The sequence below is a fragment of the Eschrichtius robustus genome, chromosome 19 (genome assembly GCF_028021215.1).
Source record: "Eschrichtius robustus isolate mEscRob2 chromosome 19, mEscRob2.pri, whole genome shotgun sequence".
Lineage (NCBI taxonomy): Eukaryota > Metazoa > Chordata > Mammalia > Artiodactyla > Eschrichtiidae > Eschrichtius > Eschrichtius robustus.
The window spans coordinates 9,148,198-9,165,031 of NC_090842.1; the positions used below are offsets into that span (position 1 = coordinate 9,148,198).

A 16,834-nucleotide genomic window follows, 5' to 3' on the forward strand; every position below is an offset into this window, starting at 1 on the left:
CCTGGGCCTCATAAACATTCCAAATTTCCAGTCTCTTATAACTCACTCCATACTCACATTTGGAGGATTTAGTGTGATCTCAGAGCACATTATGTCCCCCTCCTGTGTCCAAAAGTGAGCTTGGAGCCACTCCTCACTTCAAATGTAGGCAGAGGGAGGCAGAAATGTGATTTTCACCTATGAAAAAAAATGAAATTAAGGTACTTAAATGGGTTTTCAATTACAGGGATCCCAGGGTGAATTTAATTATGAATCCTCTTCGTTTAGAGAGCTAGACCAACACTCTTACACGAGTAATTACTTAGTGTTATCGTTTTATGTATTCCTGTTATGTCTTATTGGCTAATGGAATGAAGTTTGACTTTTTTTTTTTTTTATTAAATTTGCTTGCTGAGAAATTTGCATGAAATACAGCTTTGGGTTTAAGTCCCACTGTCAAATTGCTACTGTTTGAGAAGGAGACACTTTAAGAGCCCAGTGAATTGAGGGTGTCAGGAAACAGACCCGTATTTTTTCCCGCTCTTCCGATATGGTATCTGATTACTTACTTTTACCCGCTATTATAAGGACAGGCTTTGAATAACTAGACTGTGAATATTTAACATGATTTCTTTCCTAGCCTTAAACAAAATTAACATTTTCTTTAATAGCTCTCATACATAGATTTTAACTAAGTGTATACCTTTGGGATTAATTTGTGTGTCCTTGTGTATGCATGCCATACCAATACTTTATTCCTTTCTTTCTTTTATCCCTGTCCTTATAATTGCAGTTTGAAAGCCATCTATTAAATATAATGATCTAGACCCACCGGGCAGGTTTTGTTACACCGAAACCATCCATTTTGAGCAAAGAGTTAATGAACTTTTAAGGCAAGGTTCACACGGGTCTTGACCCCCCCCATAATATTTCATATAAGGTTACTGGCGGGAGAGAAATCAAATTTCAGCTGTGAACATGATTGACAGGTGAGGGTGAGGAAGAGAAAGGCATTTGGCTAGATGGGGAATTTGGAGAAGAGGACAATTCCTCCAAGTTACTCTGTGGTATTAGATATTATAAGCTGATATATGAAAAGTTCAATACTTGATACTCTTGGGAGAGTTACTTATTTTCAGAAAGTCACTTTGGTTAAGAGATTTCAGTCCTGGAAGCCAAAAATGGGGAATCACTAGCTTTCTGCTCTCTTGCTGATTTCCACTATGTACAACTTTGTGGCTTATTTCTGGCAATTTTCTAGGCTAGAGTGTGAGAATTAAATCACAAGCCATTTGGGGAGGCATTTGATTATTTTATTTATTCTCAGAAACACAGTCTAGATTATTTTCTGGTTCTTGGGCATCTTACAAAACAGTCATCCTAAGTGGTATCACAAAAAGATCAAACTCTCCATTTTCGTAGCACCCCTCGATCCTAACGTTTTCCATTAGTGCATGTTCCAGCTTAACATACGCAAATCTACCCAAGTGCATGATTTATCAAGGTTGTGCCTTCTAAGCAAAGTCTTCTAACATGACGATCAAGAGAGACAACAAGCCCACACTGCTATTTGATGTCAGTTTCTCCATGGTAGCATCCCTGGGTCAGGTGTGATGTCAGCATCGTCACCATGGAAACAAGAGATGGTGTTGCTTGACCCTAAGGCAAAGAGTGGCTTTGGAATTCACCTTAGAGGCTGTCTCTTAGCGTGAATTGTCAAAAGGAGGTAACACAACTACTCATGGTTGGCACCAAAACTGAAAGCAGGCCTTTAATACGTGCTCTTTCATCTTGTGTGTTGAAACACTAATTTCAGGAGATAGTGGTGGACCTTAGCCTGCTGATGTGTATGCTCTACCCATTACAGATGTTCCTGACATTGGCTAAGACCCATCCGGATGCAACCGAGCCTTAACAGAGCTGCCTTGGGGCAGGGCAGGTCGGACACATATACATAGGGGAGAGGCCTGTTGGTAGCTTTCCTGTCACCCGTGGGAGTTCCCTGATGGAACTTGTAAAAACAGCACTTCCCGGGTTCTAAGTACCCATCACTTTTTTTTTTTTCCTAGTCTTACAATTAGCTGAGTGGATATGTTTTATCCTGACTGTACCTATGCTGACATGAATTCAAACCAATGTAAGGAAGGCTTTACTCTGTTATGAACTGGGATATAAACAAAAAACACAGTAAAAGGACTCCGAAATCTTGTTTCTACTTTGTATAACGTGTCCTCCCATGTTGCCAGTAATCATCCAGAAATAAAACGCAAGCATGGTTTCCCGACGTCCAGTGTCAAATGTGGGTACCTGAGCACAGCTATTTAATTCAAACATAAAATTAAAGATGTCATAACCGTATTTCCCTTGCAGAGTCCATCAAAGTATTTTAACAGAAATGGTGAATGAGGTGTTCTCATGCAAAGGCCATGTGAAAACACAGACCGTAAGTTTTCGTCTCCTGGTGCCTCGGTTTGAAAAGCCCAAGTGAGAACCGTGTCTGGTCTTGACTCTGGCTTCACTGCAGACCCCTCAGGGCTTCTCGGTAATCAGTTTTTAGAGTAAATGCCCCGTCCTGGAAGACAGCAAGGAGTAGGATGCTGTCTGGCATGCACATTTGGAGAGCAGACCAATCCATCACAGATTCCATGAGTATGTCTTAAGCAGATTACATCACTGTATTTGTTGGCACTGAGAAAATAAGGGAAAATAATTCTGTTTAAAGTGTTTTATTACTGGGACTAACTTACCTAATTGTTTGTTGTTGTTATTGTTTGTTTAATTAGATTATGCTTTTGCCTAACCCCCCCATCCCCCTTTCCATACAAGGCTGCCTAATGTCTTCCTTTCTGTGGACACTGGCCCACTAGTGAGCAGATTTAATCAATTAATTATGGCAGAGCAGGTACAGGGCAAGCAGCTCAGTGAACTCACATTATTTCCAGTCAACGTTAGAATGCTATCAAAGGGGCTGCCTTAAAGAAAGGAACATTATGCATTTGGGGCGGGGGGGGGAAGGAAGGAGGAATTCTTGCACGAGTATAGCACTCGTTATTTAAAACAAAATGATGCTTCTGTAAAGAGCTTTCGTTCTAAAAGCACACATTCAGTCACCTGCCAAAATCTCAGATTTATTGCTGCCGTTCACAGATGCCAATGTTGAAACTCTCCTCGCCTGCCGCTTGCTGAGTCTTTCATTTCCTCGATCCAAAAATTACTGTAAAGTTGTTGTTTAGTGTCTGCCTTTTTTTTGCTTTTCCTGGCACCTAATGAAATTATCAGCAATAAATGAGCTATGCAGAAGGGTTGGGTTTGCTTTTACTTTTTTTTTTTTTTTTGGTTTTTTTTTTTTTTTTGGCAGTATTTGGAAAATGCTGGGACAAGGGTAAGCCAGTGGGAATATTCGGAGTGCCTCTCTTTCCAGCGTCTACAGGAAATATAATAAAGCTATTAGCATTTATATAATTTCAGATGGGAACTAATACTGAGGGTGGGAGGGGGGAGGAAGTTTCAGGTGTTGAGTGGGAAAGTCAAACCAGCTGTGGGAATTACCCTTATTGTCACTGGAGACAACCCAGCCCTGACCTCCAGTATAAACTGCTGGAAGATATTAACACCTAATTAACTAATCCAGGGGGCGCATCCTACACCTTCATCACTGGTGAGGTGAAAATGACAAAAAAGAGAGGAAGGGAGTTTGTTTTTGCCATTCCCTCAGCAAGCATCCATCCTCTAATAACGGGTCATCCATGTGCGGCAAGTGACGATTTCTTTTTAGTCCTTTCAGTCTATAGAAAAGCACGGTAACTTCATTTGCTGGCAGGTAGGCAGTGGAGGTGAGAATTGAATTGATCTGAAATTGACCCTGCGGTCACGCCTCCTTTAAATTGGGTTCTTCAGACAAAGTTTCTTTTCTTCTTCCTGGGCTCCTGCCAGCAGCCAAGCTGAGTCTTGAGTGGGGTGGGGTTAGGGTGCAATTATTTAAAGGGATTCTGACACCAGGGTTGAACCCCCAACCCACAGTTACTCAGGATGGAGACCTTTTGTTACAGATGGTGCTTAATTAAAGGGCTTGAGTCTATACCGCGATGGCGTGCCTCTGGTTTGTTTATATTTTAGAATGAGGTTCATTCCTGATGTACAAGAAATGGCGGAGGAAGCATCTCTTACTGGGCTGAAAGTTTTGAACGGAGAATAGAATTTTCTGTTTCCGTTTAAATTTCTCTTCCTTACTTAACCGCCCCCACCCCCACCCCGCCTCTTTCTAATGGAGCCATTAAAGTCCTTTCAATAAATCTTAGGGTGCGCACGATACCTTTGACAGTGTTGGAAATCCTGCCTTGCTTTTCAGAAGGCCAGGTGAGCCTGCTGGACAGGAGGCCTGGCCTCTCTCACCTCCCAGCGGCGAGGGTCGCCAAGAGAGATCAGAAATTCCTTCACTCATTTTGACCTTTTGGACCTTAGTTGAGAACCGCTGTCTCATTCATTGCTCCAGTGGTTCGTGCCTCCTGGCAGTTCTGTCCTGATGCTCGAAGGCTATTTTGTTTATGTGATATTGTGTTTTCCCAGCCTTTTTCTTCTTCTCTTTTTCTCCTTTTAAAGCCCGGAATCAGTTCCTCACTACTGCATAATAGAAGGAAGGTGCACGTGCTTTAACAGGCGTGTTTGGAGATGTGAGCCCGAGTTCCCCCGTGCAGGGAAGAAGCCACAGTTTGGGACGAGGCCAGGATTTCTGTAGACCTCGGGGCTGCCCCGCGGCCCAGGGCGGAGGGCTCCCAGCTGCGGTCCTGTCCGCTCCAGCAGCCTCTGGAGACTCACCACGCATGCGCATGCGAGGCACCTTGGCATCGCTTTCTTTCCCAGGAAGCCTGGCTTTCCCCCATGCTCGGTGCTCTCCTGATCTAGTGGAGCCTCTGCAACCAGAACTCGCTGCTTTCAGAGTCTTACCCAGCTTAGTTGTCGGTGATAAAACTGTTGGTAAAAATGGGATGCGTTCAAAACACTCTAGTCTCCACGGGGAACCTGGTTAATTAGAATGTTACCTCTGTTGGCGCTGATCTTTGCTCACTTTGTAGCGCCCTGACAAGCCCTCGTGTAAAACGCCGGAAGGTCAGTGGAACAAAATAGCACGTGACTCGTGCGGTAAGCCCTCCCTACACGTTTGTGGGCGGATAATAGGCCCAGCTCCCAAACTCAGCTGGGAGGATTTGAGTTGGAGTGTGTTTGGGCCCTACAGTCCGGTTCCTGCCCCGGAGCAGAGGGTCCCTTTGTCCGTCAGAGCTTGGAGCTTTCATAGCAGCGCGGTGACAGTCGCTCGGCTCCGGAGAGGAAAAAAAAAAAAAAGTAAGGAAGGATTTCGTTTTACTTTTTTTCCTCCTGTTTTATTCGAGCCCGCTGATACTAGTAATGAAAACTTTTCCATCGCTGTTGCTGAGAAATTTGTGTTTTTTAAGGCATTGGTGGGGATGTGATGGCGAGGGATGGGCGGGTGAGGTATCAGATCCAGCAAGATGTTTCTGTCTGTCTTTACTCAGCGTTTTACAGTGTCCTTCAGATTCTGCATCCTCTCCAGCAGCCTTTCCTAATACAGGAAAAAGAAGGCCCTTTCCCATGTTTGCCACGGTTAACTTATCAGATGTTTCACTTTAGGAAAGATGGGATCCAAGTGTGTGATTTCATTATAAATTCATCAGGTGTCACTTGCCAAGCTATTGAGGACGCAGTTCTTCTGAGAAGGCATCTTTTTACTATTTCTTTAAAATTTAATTGAGATCAGGCCAGTGCCTGGTTTCAACTCGACGGTTCCACACCCCCCCCCCTTTTTTTTCTTTCTTTCTTCTTCTTTTTTTTTTTTTTTTCTTTCTTTTTTTTCTTTTTCTCTTTGGCTATTGCAAGCTGCAGTAAAGTGACCTGTAATTTATAATCAGAGTTTGGTATCGTTAAACTGTAAAATCTGACTTTGGGGTTTTGCTCGTAAAATAAATATTTGAAAAAATATAGCAATGAGGCTTGTACAGTAGAGGCAATGTCAGTACATGTGTATCTGTGTATATGAATATATGTGTATGTAATTTTTTGCTGGAGGCTCTTAAGCCAGCCCTGAAAAAGCATCTTACGAAACTGTGACTGTCAACATCCAAGTAGGAGGATTCCCTGATAAGAATATAAGCACACTTTCTTTAATGAACTTTGAATTTGTTTTGTAAACTCCGTTCGTCACTCACATTAACTTATTTTTTAAGGTATATTATTTTGGCACTAAGGAGTCAGCATACACATGCTCGAATTCTCTGTCTATAGGCTATAGCGCGCCTTAGCTAGAAAGACTTTTTTTCCCCTTTTTTTCTAACAAGGAAGCTCATTTAGAAAGAAATGTTTATGTGAAGTGCTTGTCAGTTGGCATTTTTACTGGGTTGCTAACCCAAAGGTAAAATATAAAGCCATGTCTTTTCCTCACTGGCTTGTTGGCTTGTTGTTGCTAGAAGGGTCCCTCCCTTGTTAGCTTGATAAATAATTTTACTAGGGGGACTCTGCTGTATTTTTATGCTTGCTGTCTGTTTTCTGCTTGCTGCAAATAAATTTCTGTACTCAGAGGGCACTAAAACTCCAAACACATGGTATTTTCCCATTTTGCTACTGGTTGCCTGAAATATTTATTCCATCTCATGTTTTTAATTAATTTTTTAAAGGAAAAAATAATTCGTGATTAATAGCAAACAAAAATTAGCCCTTTATTTCTCAGGACCATTGGGTGTGAACCTGGAAGTGTAGTGTTCTTTTGAAAGGCTTTGCGCGTCAAACCCTGTTTCATATTTGTCACATTGAAGACAGGAGTTATTCATTTGGGGGAGTTCTGAAGTTTTCTCATTATAGATTTTCTTGTGTGCCTTTCCAGCTGTACATATTAAGCTGTTAATATGAGAAATGAAGAGGGGTATAGAGTTCTACCTAGAAACAAGACACTACACAATAAATTCTTTGCATTTGAAAAATGATACATTGTGTGAAAATGGAGATGAAATTGATCATAGGTATCAATATAGCTATCAGTATCCCCCTGAGTCCCAGGCCTTGAGACTTGGGGTTCACTACTGAGGAGAGATTGGTGTGGGTCAGTCATTGGGGCAAAATGGGAGGTTCCCTGGCACAAACCTAAACAAACACACCCGAAAACATTCCAGTAAAATAAAATACAATAATAAAATAAAATAAATGAACGTATTCTATAAATTACAAACACAGTGAACACAACACATAATAGGGGTACAATAATATGTTTAATGAAAGAAGGATATTTATGCCTGTCGGCAAAACAAGTGATCATTTTAAATCATTGCCAGATTATCGCATTAATTGAAATATGATTTTTTCAAAGCAGATCTTCTACTTGCGATTTGCTCATTAGCGGGGTCTTATTTTCTGAAACTGGAACATATTTTTACAAAGGTACCAGAGACATACATTTGAAACTAGAATGCCAGCTCACATAACCAGGATGTTGAGGAGACTGAGTCAGAGGTTATCTGGAGTTCAGTTTCTGCGAAGATCACCAAAAGGAAGAGGAAAATGTAGAAGAAGGGGCAATAGATATACATATTGATTATTAAAACGTGTATGTATCTCATCAAACGTGTACAGAGTTTATTTTCCTCTCCCACTTGTCAGGGATTTCAGAAATGAGCTAGGCTTCAAGGTGATGACTCGTCCTTCCCCTCTAACTCTGCAGATAACAGAGACTATGAGAATCAGATTTTTAAAATATTTAACACAGAGTTGATAGGCACCATTTCTTCTGGTCACTTTGGGGTGGTACCCGTTAGTCAGGAGTTAGAGAAAACTTCCATGGGGTTGAAGACCATGATGTTCCACCCAGCCCTGCCCTTTGGAGGTCATCCAACGCCTCACGGGCGATGATGACGGACAGCTATCATTGATCGAGCATCTCCTGGTAGCCAGGACCTATGCCACCTTTGCTCCTCACAACAACTAGAGGGGGCAGATACTTTAATCCCCTTTATAGAGATGCAGAAACTCGGGCACAAAGCACAGATAGGATCTGACCTTACACCACAGTCATGCAGATTTTCTAGCTAGACACTATGCCACCCCTGCCTCAGCCAGCTCATTCCCTCCTTCCCAGTTAAAGAACTCGGTGTTTAACCTCAGCACATGTTGTGTGGGCTCAGTTGCCCTCCCCTCCTCGGTCTTCTTTTTCTGAGTGGGGTTGAGTGACGCCTACAAGAAAATGCATTATAATCTCAGAAGGATCTAGAAGATCGGGGCTAGTACTTCTCATGAGCTTGACCCTAAGGACCCCTCTGGCTCTAAAAACAAACGATTCTGTGGTTTTGGTTGTGGTAGGTAATGGAGCAGCCTTTATTCAGAGATAAAGATTGTCATTTCAAGAGCATTTAAAAAATAATAGATGGTACATTTCCTTAATACCCTGTAATGTGTAAAGTGTCAGGTGCACAACTGACACTCAGGAAATTGCTGGATAGTGAAGATAAATCAGCGTTAAAGCACTCCATTGAAAGGCCCATTTAATAAAAAGTTGTCAGCAAAACCTGTAGTCACATGAAAAAGAACACACAGTTTCTGCATCTGTAAAATAGGGATAGTCCCTCAAAGGCTACTGCAAAGGATTAAATACGATAATGTATGTAAAGCGCCTCGCACAGAGTAAACATCCTGCCATACTTGGCCCTGATCAGTATTATGTGGCATAAAACTTTGACCTTGACACTGTGCAAGCTTTGATTTGTTTTAGAATAACTTCGTGGTTATGATATTGGACATCTTCCCTCTGCTTTAAAATAAGCGTTGTCACAATTGGAAAATGGGGAAGAACCTAGAACAGTAGTTTATTATCTGCCTTCCCCTCAAAAACTACCATCCCCCCTAAAAAATTTTTTTAAAGGTGTACTTGGGAAGTTCTGTGATCAAATAATTTAGGGAACTCATGGATTAGACCAAGTTAAACATTTAATTTTGCTATCCTCCATCTCGGAGCCTTTATATGCTAATATGTATTGTGACCCTTCATAGGGAAGGACCAACGTGGGTGGCACACATCTTCCCAATTTATTTGAACATGGAACCTGTTTTCTGATCAACCATCTTGTGGAAATAACAGTAGGACAGTTTTGAAAAATCGTTGGCTAGGTAAAGAAGTCCTGACTTAATTATTTTATTTAGTACCAAAGGACCCCTTTACTAATTTCCTCCTGTGAAGCCCATGTTCTCAAGGATTCATGTGTAATTCTGTGTGTTTGTTTTATTAATCAGAGCCCTCCATAAAAGCTCTAGGGCTTCTGATCAGCAAGAGAAGTGGTGTAATTCCATTGATGTATATTCAATCAAAAGCAAAGAAAACCTGATCATGGGGTTATCCTGTAGGTCTTTACGACGATAGCAGTGGCTCATGGGTGCCATTACTGCCTTCATGGGCTGCCTGTGGGCTTTTAGGATGCCGGTTTGGGATCCTCTGCTCTGATTAAAAAACCCAGGATCACTGTCAAATTCGACCTGGCTGTTTGTGATTGAATGAGCCTTCCAAGGGACCCTGAGGCCTTGGAAGGAGCCTGTTAATTTCTTAGACTCTTGGACATAAGAACTGCCTTCAGGTTTCTGTTCCTTTCTTGTAAGGATACAGGTGTATATTAAGGGCATGAAATGCAAGATGGAAGGTGGGCAGTGTTGGTGATGGGGCGTATTCTCTCTGTCCCTCTTCCCTCCCCTTTTCTTTGCACATCTGCTTCATTCTCCCTACAGGAAGCAGGCAGGCCTTCTTGCTTTGAAGTACCCCTGATTCCCACCCTCACCCCTACACATCCCCAGCAGAGGTTGGCTAGCAACTCTGTTGTCCTGTTCAGAGGAGATAGCTGATTGGTTCACCTTGGTGAGGTATATCTTTTGTCCGGTCAGCACTGGCTAGGGGTGGGTCTTTATGGCCAGCTGCTGCCTAATCACATTTTCTGAGAATGGGGTTCTGCAGGGATTGGGAGATGGGGGAGATGAGCGTTTCCCAACGTGGCGGAGGGAAACTGGTACCCAAGAGTCACGTACGCCACTTAAGAAGATAGGAATGAATAGAATTAGTCCATGAACAGGTCTCTGAACCCAGAGACTGGATCATCAACCTTGGATGCACCCATGGGGCTTTTAAAAATGTTGATGCCTTGCACCAGACCAATTAAACCAGAACCTCCATGGGCTGGTGGGGCTCAGGCATCAGTATTTTTTAAAAAAATTTAATTGCCAGTGATTCTAATGCACAACCATGATTGAGAACTAGTAGAAGTGTCCAGAGACACAGCTGTGGAAACCCAGAAAGTGAAGAAGCTGCTGGTGCATTTCCCATATTTTATTGTATTGTCTTAACAAGTCAGCATTTTTCAGGTCCAGTTTAAAATTAAAAGGGGTGAACAATTGCTTTGTGTTTTTCCTGCCTCCTCGGGCCTTCCTAGTGCTCTATTAACATCAACTCTGTCTTTTATAAGGAGGGCTCAGGCAGTCAGATAAGGCACACAGGGAAAGAGAATCTGAGTTGACGTCCAGAAGCCCCATTTTTTACACCTGCCTTGGCTACTAAACAGCCTTGTGACCTGGGCAGGCCACATTCCCTGGATTACCCTGCTGGGCTTAATTCTTGTGTTTTGGGAAATGGATCAATTGAGCTCGAATCAGAGGCCTTCTATGAGTCTACAGAAACAGCTAAGGGACCAGTTTGTCAGGGATTCAGCACGTGAACCAAGAGAGATACTGAGGATTTCGAGCTGGCAGAATGGCTAATTTTAAACATGGGATGGTGTTTTAAAAAATTCTGCGTGGAAAAGAAAAGAACGTATTTAGTTGTCAAGTTACAAAGGTAGACATTGTCCAAATTATTTGCACATACTTTTGCAGTTACCAGTGAGATATTTGTATTATTGGTCATCATTACCAGCAGGCACTTAGTCAGTGGGTGATCGGGGTGGTGGTAGAAACAGGACCGAGGAAAATGCCTCTGGTTAGAATTAACCAACATGTGTGATCACGCGCTGTCAGGCACATTGATTCTCCACTAAAGCGTAGCATTAAACCACACAAAAATGGGCCCGCTCTGGAGGCACTCTTTACCTTGTAAGACAATCACCTTTTAAATTTCTCATCTTCTCTTAGGCTCTAAACTCTGTGAGCCTGGAGTTCGTGCCTCATTTATTTTTGTATCCAGCACAGCGCTCTCCCAGTGAGCGGCACGGGACATCTTTGTCTCAGATCCTCCTGGGAAAGTGGCAGAGTGTACCTGAATCAGGTGCTCAAACAAACAAACAGGGAACAAGAGCCTAGTAAGAATTCCTTAAATGATGAAGATGACATCTTTGCAATCTGTCAAAATGAGAGGGTGTTCTCTTAAACCTCTCCCAGCTTTTCCACAAACCCATATCCCGACATTTCCTTGACACTTTTGTGGGCTGAGTTTCCTTTCCTGGACAACTTGTTAACTATGGTCTACACCAGGCCTATTTCTTAATGTCCTCTTTTGGAGAGCTATTGGAAAATAGACGCTTTTGCGCTGGCTGGTTGGGCGTCAAAGTTGTTATGCTTTATTTTAAGATTTAATTCAACGAACACTTATTTTGCACCTGCTAGACACTAGAATATAGATTTGGCGCTGAAGGATTCAGGAACAAATAGGGCACGGTTCTTGCTCTCAAGATTTATTATCGATGCAGACAGACAGTTGAAAACAGTACATGCTGGTCCTATTTGATAAACGCTTCCCCAAAGCTGTGGGGTTTGTGAAAAGGTGGAGGGTGGTTGTTTTGTGAACATCGCACGTGAAGGCAAAAGCTACGAAAGTGGCAAGAAGAAACTAGTTTTTTTTTTTTTTAAACTTAGGATAGGGAAGATCTTCCTTAGCCTGACGCAAAACCCAGATGCTGTACAGCAACGGATTGATAAATTTGACTACATAAGCATTTAAAACCTATGCATAGGAAAAACGCCATGAACAAAATCAAAACACAAACAACCAAGTCGGGAAAATCGCAACCCACAAGATAGTCAAAGACCCAGTTTCCTTAATATGAAGAGTTCCTTTAAATCCATAAGAAAGAAGGTAAACAACCTGACAGGAAAATGGGCCGCTTTTAGAAAAAATAAATACAAATGACCAATAATCTTCTGAAACTATGTTCATCTCACTCCTAACCAAATAATAATCCCTTTGGGCTGGAATCTGGGGCCATGGGCAATCTCATACACTATTGTGAGCCTGTACATTGGACAACATCTTAGGGGGCTAATTTTTGTAGTATCTAATAGCACAGAATATTCACAGACCAAATACCCTCTTCTACACATTTTGTGCTTGGGGATCTTAATGCAACACAGCAGTGCGGGCATAGCTGGAATAAACTGTGTGTTTCTGTATGTGAGCTGGGGAGGAAGGATTGTCCTGGGCATGGACCAAGACGGGTAAACAGGGGTCCGATGGAGAAGAAATTGCAAGGCCGGGCCAAAGAGGGCGTGGAAACAGAAGACAAAACGAGAGAGAGGAATGAACTAGTGTGTTGGGTGCCCTGAGAGTTGGCGTGTTTCCTTTCTCTGGAGCCACTTGTGCCCAGCACGCATTTTGACAAATGTGAAACCATTCAGGTGTAACCCTTTCTCTTGATTAATCCATCTTACTCCACGCTCCCCACCAGATAAAAGAATCGTGTGTAGTAATGAGTCAACGGAGCCCTGTTCACGGAGCCCTGGCAGCGGTCCCTCTATTCCAGCCCTTTTCTGTGTCATCTGCATTGTCCCGGCCAAAAGTGTCAGCAAGAAGAGAGGGAGGAGCATTTTTCAAAGAACTATGTGGGGATTTGGTCACGCGTCTGTCATTAACATCAATCGCAGATGCAGGGCAGAAATGCCTGGTAAGTTCCTACACACGCCTCTTTGAAAAAGGTCCCCTCTGGTGTGGCTACCAGGCTCCCCTCCACTGATACAGGATTTGGGGGCTTTGAAGTCGGTTGTGGACATTTCACTGCTTTCTTTGACTCCAGCAAATTGCTCCAAAATGCTACAAATGTGAAAAAGACGAAGGGAGTTTTAGCAGCAGCTTAGAGGTGCAATCCCCTTAAGCCATTGACAGAAAAATGTGTTTCTTCTTTCAGTTTTTAATTTGGGAGTTATATGTTAGAAGACAGCAATGCCGTTGCAGTCTTCTCTTAGGAAGAGAAAAATGAAGAGTGAGTTGGGTACCAGGTGGTGAGTAAAGGGGTAGATTTTGCAGCCCTCGTTCTTTGAACTTGTTGCAGGGGCCAAGCTGCCTGCAGAGAAATTGTGTAAAACAGATTTTGTCTAATGGGGTTGAAAAGCATTTCCAACAAGGGGGCAAGCGTTTCCAAGGTGAACCTGGATTTGACTGGGTGTCAAGGCAAGTTTCCTATGCTGAGCCAGGAAATCCTGCAGACGCGTCCTGCAGGAACCCAGGAAAGGACGGAATAGGGAGATTTCAACCCACCGGTCTAGGGGCAGGGGTTACTGGTGTGCTTAAAATTTTGCCTTTAGATTGCTCCTTTTGCGGGGAAGGTACTTGGTCTTGGGTGCATTTTCTGAAAATTTCTCCAGAGTTATTTTATTCCCGTAGTATGCTAGCACTGTAACAAATTAGAAAAATATATGGGGTGGGGGGGTGCCCCCTAGAAGCACCCCAGGCTTCAGCCACCCACCTACGTACATGTCAGGATTTGGCACAAACCAGACGTTTTTCAAACTCGTTTTGTTTTGTTTCAGCAGAGGAAGCATTTATTTGTAAAATGGGGATGGGGATGATCCTCCAAGTTCTGGGCCCTTCTCTCTCTACCCACTAGGGCTCCAGGATGTCTGCAGCCCACTTTGAATACCTTTGGGGAGTCCTTCTCTAAGGGAATGCCAGCTCAGCGGGCTTTGATGTAACAAAGGACCGCTTTCCGTCACTGGAAACACTGAGAGATTGCTCAGGGTGTTACAGACATCAGTGCCAGACCTTTCCAGCTTTGTGACTTTGGGAAAGTCTCTTCCCTTCTAGGTGGGCATGATAGAACCAGCCTCCTGGAATTTTTCCACGGGTTAAATGAACAAGTCACGGCAGCATCTACTAAGTGTGATGCCAGCAGGCTGTGGTCCCCACTCAGGCGGCAGCAGAAGTGACCGGTGATAACTGTGTCTCCATTGCCTCAGAAATGTTCAGGATCCTTTTCCCCAGGATTCAAGGCAATCTCACAGTCTAGTTGGTCAAAGTTGACTACTTCCTCCTTTTTATTTTCCTTTTACCACTTTCTCTGCCTGTGATGGGTCCCTCTGAAAGACCCTTTTTCCCCTTATACCGCGCTAGACTCTGATCCAGGACCCATGTCTTTCATTCCTTTCGCTCAGCATTTAGCACAGGGGATCGAACAGAATATACTCCCAGTAGATGTTTGCTGGATTGACTGTCGTTGGTGAGCTAGCAGCGCCCACTCCTGCGGGCTCCCGAGAGCCAGTTGTATGCGTCTCTTTCAATTCCACGTTCAGTGATTTCACGTCGTGGTAGCATGAAATCGGCTGTGGTGGGAATATTTGCAGCACGGAATGCAAGTGCTAATAAAATCGAGCCCCTTTCTCTGGCCTCCATCCTCTGCCAAAGAACCAGTTGTTAAACATTTAGCAGCACACCGCTGCTTGAGATGCCCAGATTGAAAAAAAAAAAGGAAATGGAACAGGGCAGGATGGAATCTGTCAAATGCATCACGGACATTGCTGCTCTGATGGTAGCACAAAAGCAGCAGAGAAGGGGTGATTACTGTGGACTGGAGGCGTCAAAGAAAGATCTTAAAGGATGGAGAGTTATGGGCATCTAGGAAGAAGTGGTCAGATGTTCCAGGCTTTGGGGAACAGGATGGGAGAGGACACGGCCAGGTTAATAAGGGAGTGACTTTGGACTTTGCAAAGGATGGTGAGGAGATGGGCTTGCCCGGGGCGGAGGAGGGGTAGGTGAGTAGTAGAACTAAAGGCAATGGCTGGAGGGAGGGATTAGGACCTTGGAGGATGCTTAGGTACTGTTAAAGGAGAAGTTGAATTCCATTTCCTCCTGCAGCAATGATTCTGTTACCTTGTAGATATGTCTGACTTAATGCAAAGCATTCACCTGCCAATTTTCGTGGCCTCCTTCACCTCTTGCGCTGGTGCGGAGTCCAACTAAATACTTTCCAAAACGTTTTGAGATTTAGGTAAATCGATGAAAGAGGGATCCAAAGAAAGGGTCAGTGAGAGGAGCTGGGCCGTGTGGGGCTGTGGCTTGAGGCTGAGAGTGGGGAATCGCTACGCGGTTCTTGCCACTTCTGTCCAAGATTTGGGCGGATGGGTCAGGGGACCAACCTCAACTGTTTTTAATTTTAATGCTTGGACTTCGACCCATGCCTCCCTGAGAACCAGGGGCAGCTCCCTCGAGGTTGGTGGTTCTCAACCTCAGCTCCCCATGAGAATCATCTGGAATACCTCCCAACCCAGATCAATTAAATCAGAATCCTGAGGTGGTAGCCGGGTATCAGCATTGTTTGCAAAGACCCCCAGGTGATTCTAGCGCACGGCCAAGGCTAAGACACACTGCTGTAAGGCACTGGGTCTCAAACTTCAATGAGCACCAGATTACCTGCAGGACTTGTTAAAACTCTGATTGCTAGTAGACCCCATCCCTCGAATTTCTGATTCAGGCAGTCTGGGGACGGGGCCTCAGAGTGTACATTTCTAGCTAGTTCCCAGGTGATGCTGTAATGGGGCCACATTTGAGAACCTCTGCCGTAAGGTAACTGAAACAGCGTTTGGAAAACGATTAATGGGAGATTCAGGTAGACTGGGGTGCCATTTCCAGCTCTGCAGTCCCACCTGTATGACCTCATTGTCTGTTTAAAGCAGGGATGATTTTGCTCCGCAGGGGACATTTGGCAACATTTTTGGTTGTCATGACTTAGGGGACTGGATGCTACTGGCATCTGGTGGGTGGGCGGCAGGGGGGCTGCGAAACACCTTGCAGAGCACAGGACGGCTCCCACAATGAAGCCTTATTCAGGTCCAAATGTCATTCGTTCTGAGGCTGGGAAACCCTGCTTTAAAATCTCTGAGCTTCTTTGGACTTCATAAATGAAACAGGAATAGTCATGCTTGTTTTTCTAGGTTGTTGGTGAGAATAAATGACGTCCTACAGATAAAGCACAGTAGGCAGGAAGTGCCTGCTACGTGGTGGTGGTTCTTATTCTCCCAGCTGAGTCACTTGGTGATGTACGCTTGGTGGAAAGACTTGACCTCCATGGACCTCTTTTCTCATCTGTAAAATGGGCACAATAATAGGTCCAAACCCTTGAAGGGTAGTTGTGAAGATTAGAGGTAATCTATGCAAAGTCCCTTGAAGCAGTCAATAAACATGATCTGTTACTATGGCTTCCCGTTATATCTTTACCCAGACCATGATTCTCTCCCTTGAAGAGTCTAAGATGCTGGCTAACTCCTTCTCACTTTGTAGGTCTGTTATGTAGGTGAGAAGTCAGCTAGTTTCTAGTTTCCAGGTTGTCAGGACTCAGGAACAACAGCGGGAATAGGGCAACCTCCTAACATTCCAGGCCAGATCGAAGACTCTCAAGCCAGATGGCGCTTCCAAAGTGCCCAGCTGTGTGCGGCTGATCAGAAAAACTGATGTTTCATTTTTGCTTCCAGAAATTTTTTCCCGGCCTTAGTACAGATCTCCTTTAATGAGAATTTGGTGACGTGAAATGTTTGGAAAACAAAACACCTCCGGGACCCACCTCCCATAGGTAGACCAGTCTCAAGGCAGTAAGTGGTTTAGGGTGCCCCTCCCCCAGCCCTCCCC

The 16,834-nt window shown here is 43.9% G+C and overlaps 1 protein-coding gene across 3 annotated transcripts in view; it reads left to right on the forward strand.

Annotated features, from left to right (window-relative positions):
* Nucleotides 1-16,834, forward strand: part of MAF (MAF bZIP transcription factor) — a 362,648-nt gene that overhangs the window by 14,603 nt on the left and 331,211 nt on the right. The window contains exon 3 of one of the 3 annotated variants that reach the window (XM_068529200.1): nt 2,350-2,911. The exons of 1 other annotated variant lie outside the window; for it this stretch is intronic. The gene's annotated coding sequence lies outside the window, so the exon portion shown is untranslated. Of the gene's footprint in view, nt 1-1,846; nt 2,240-2,349; nt 2,912-16,834 lie in introns of those variants that run through there. One more of the 3 variants, XM_068529198.1, reaches the window with a different exon arrangement.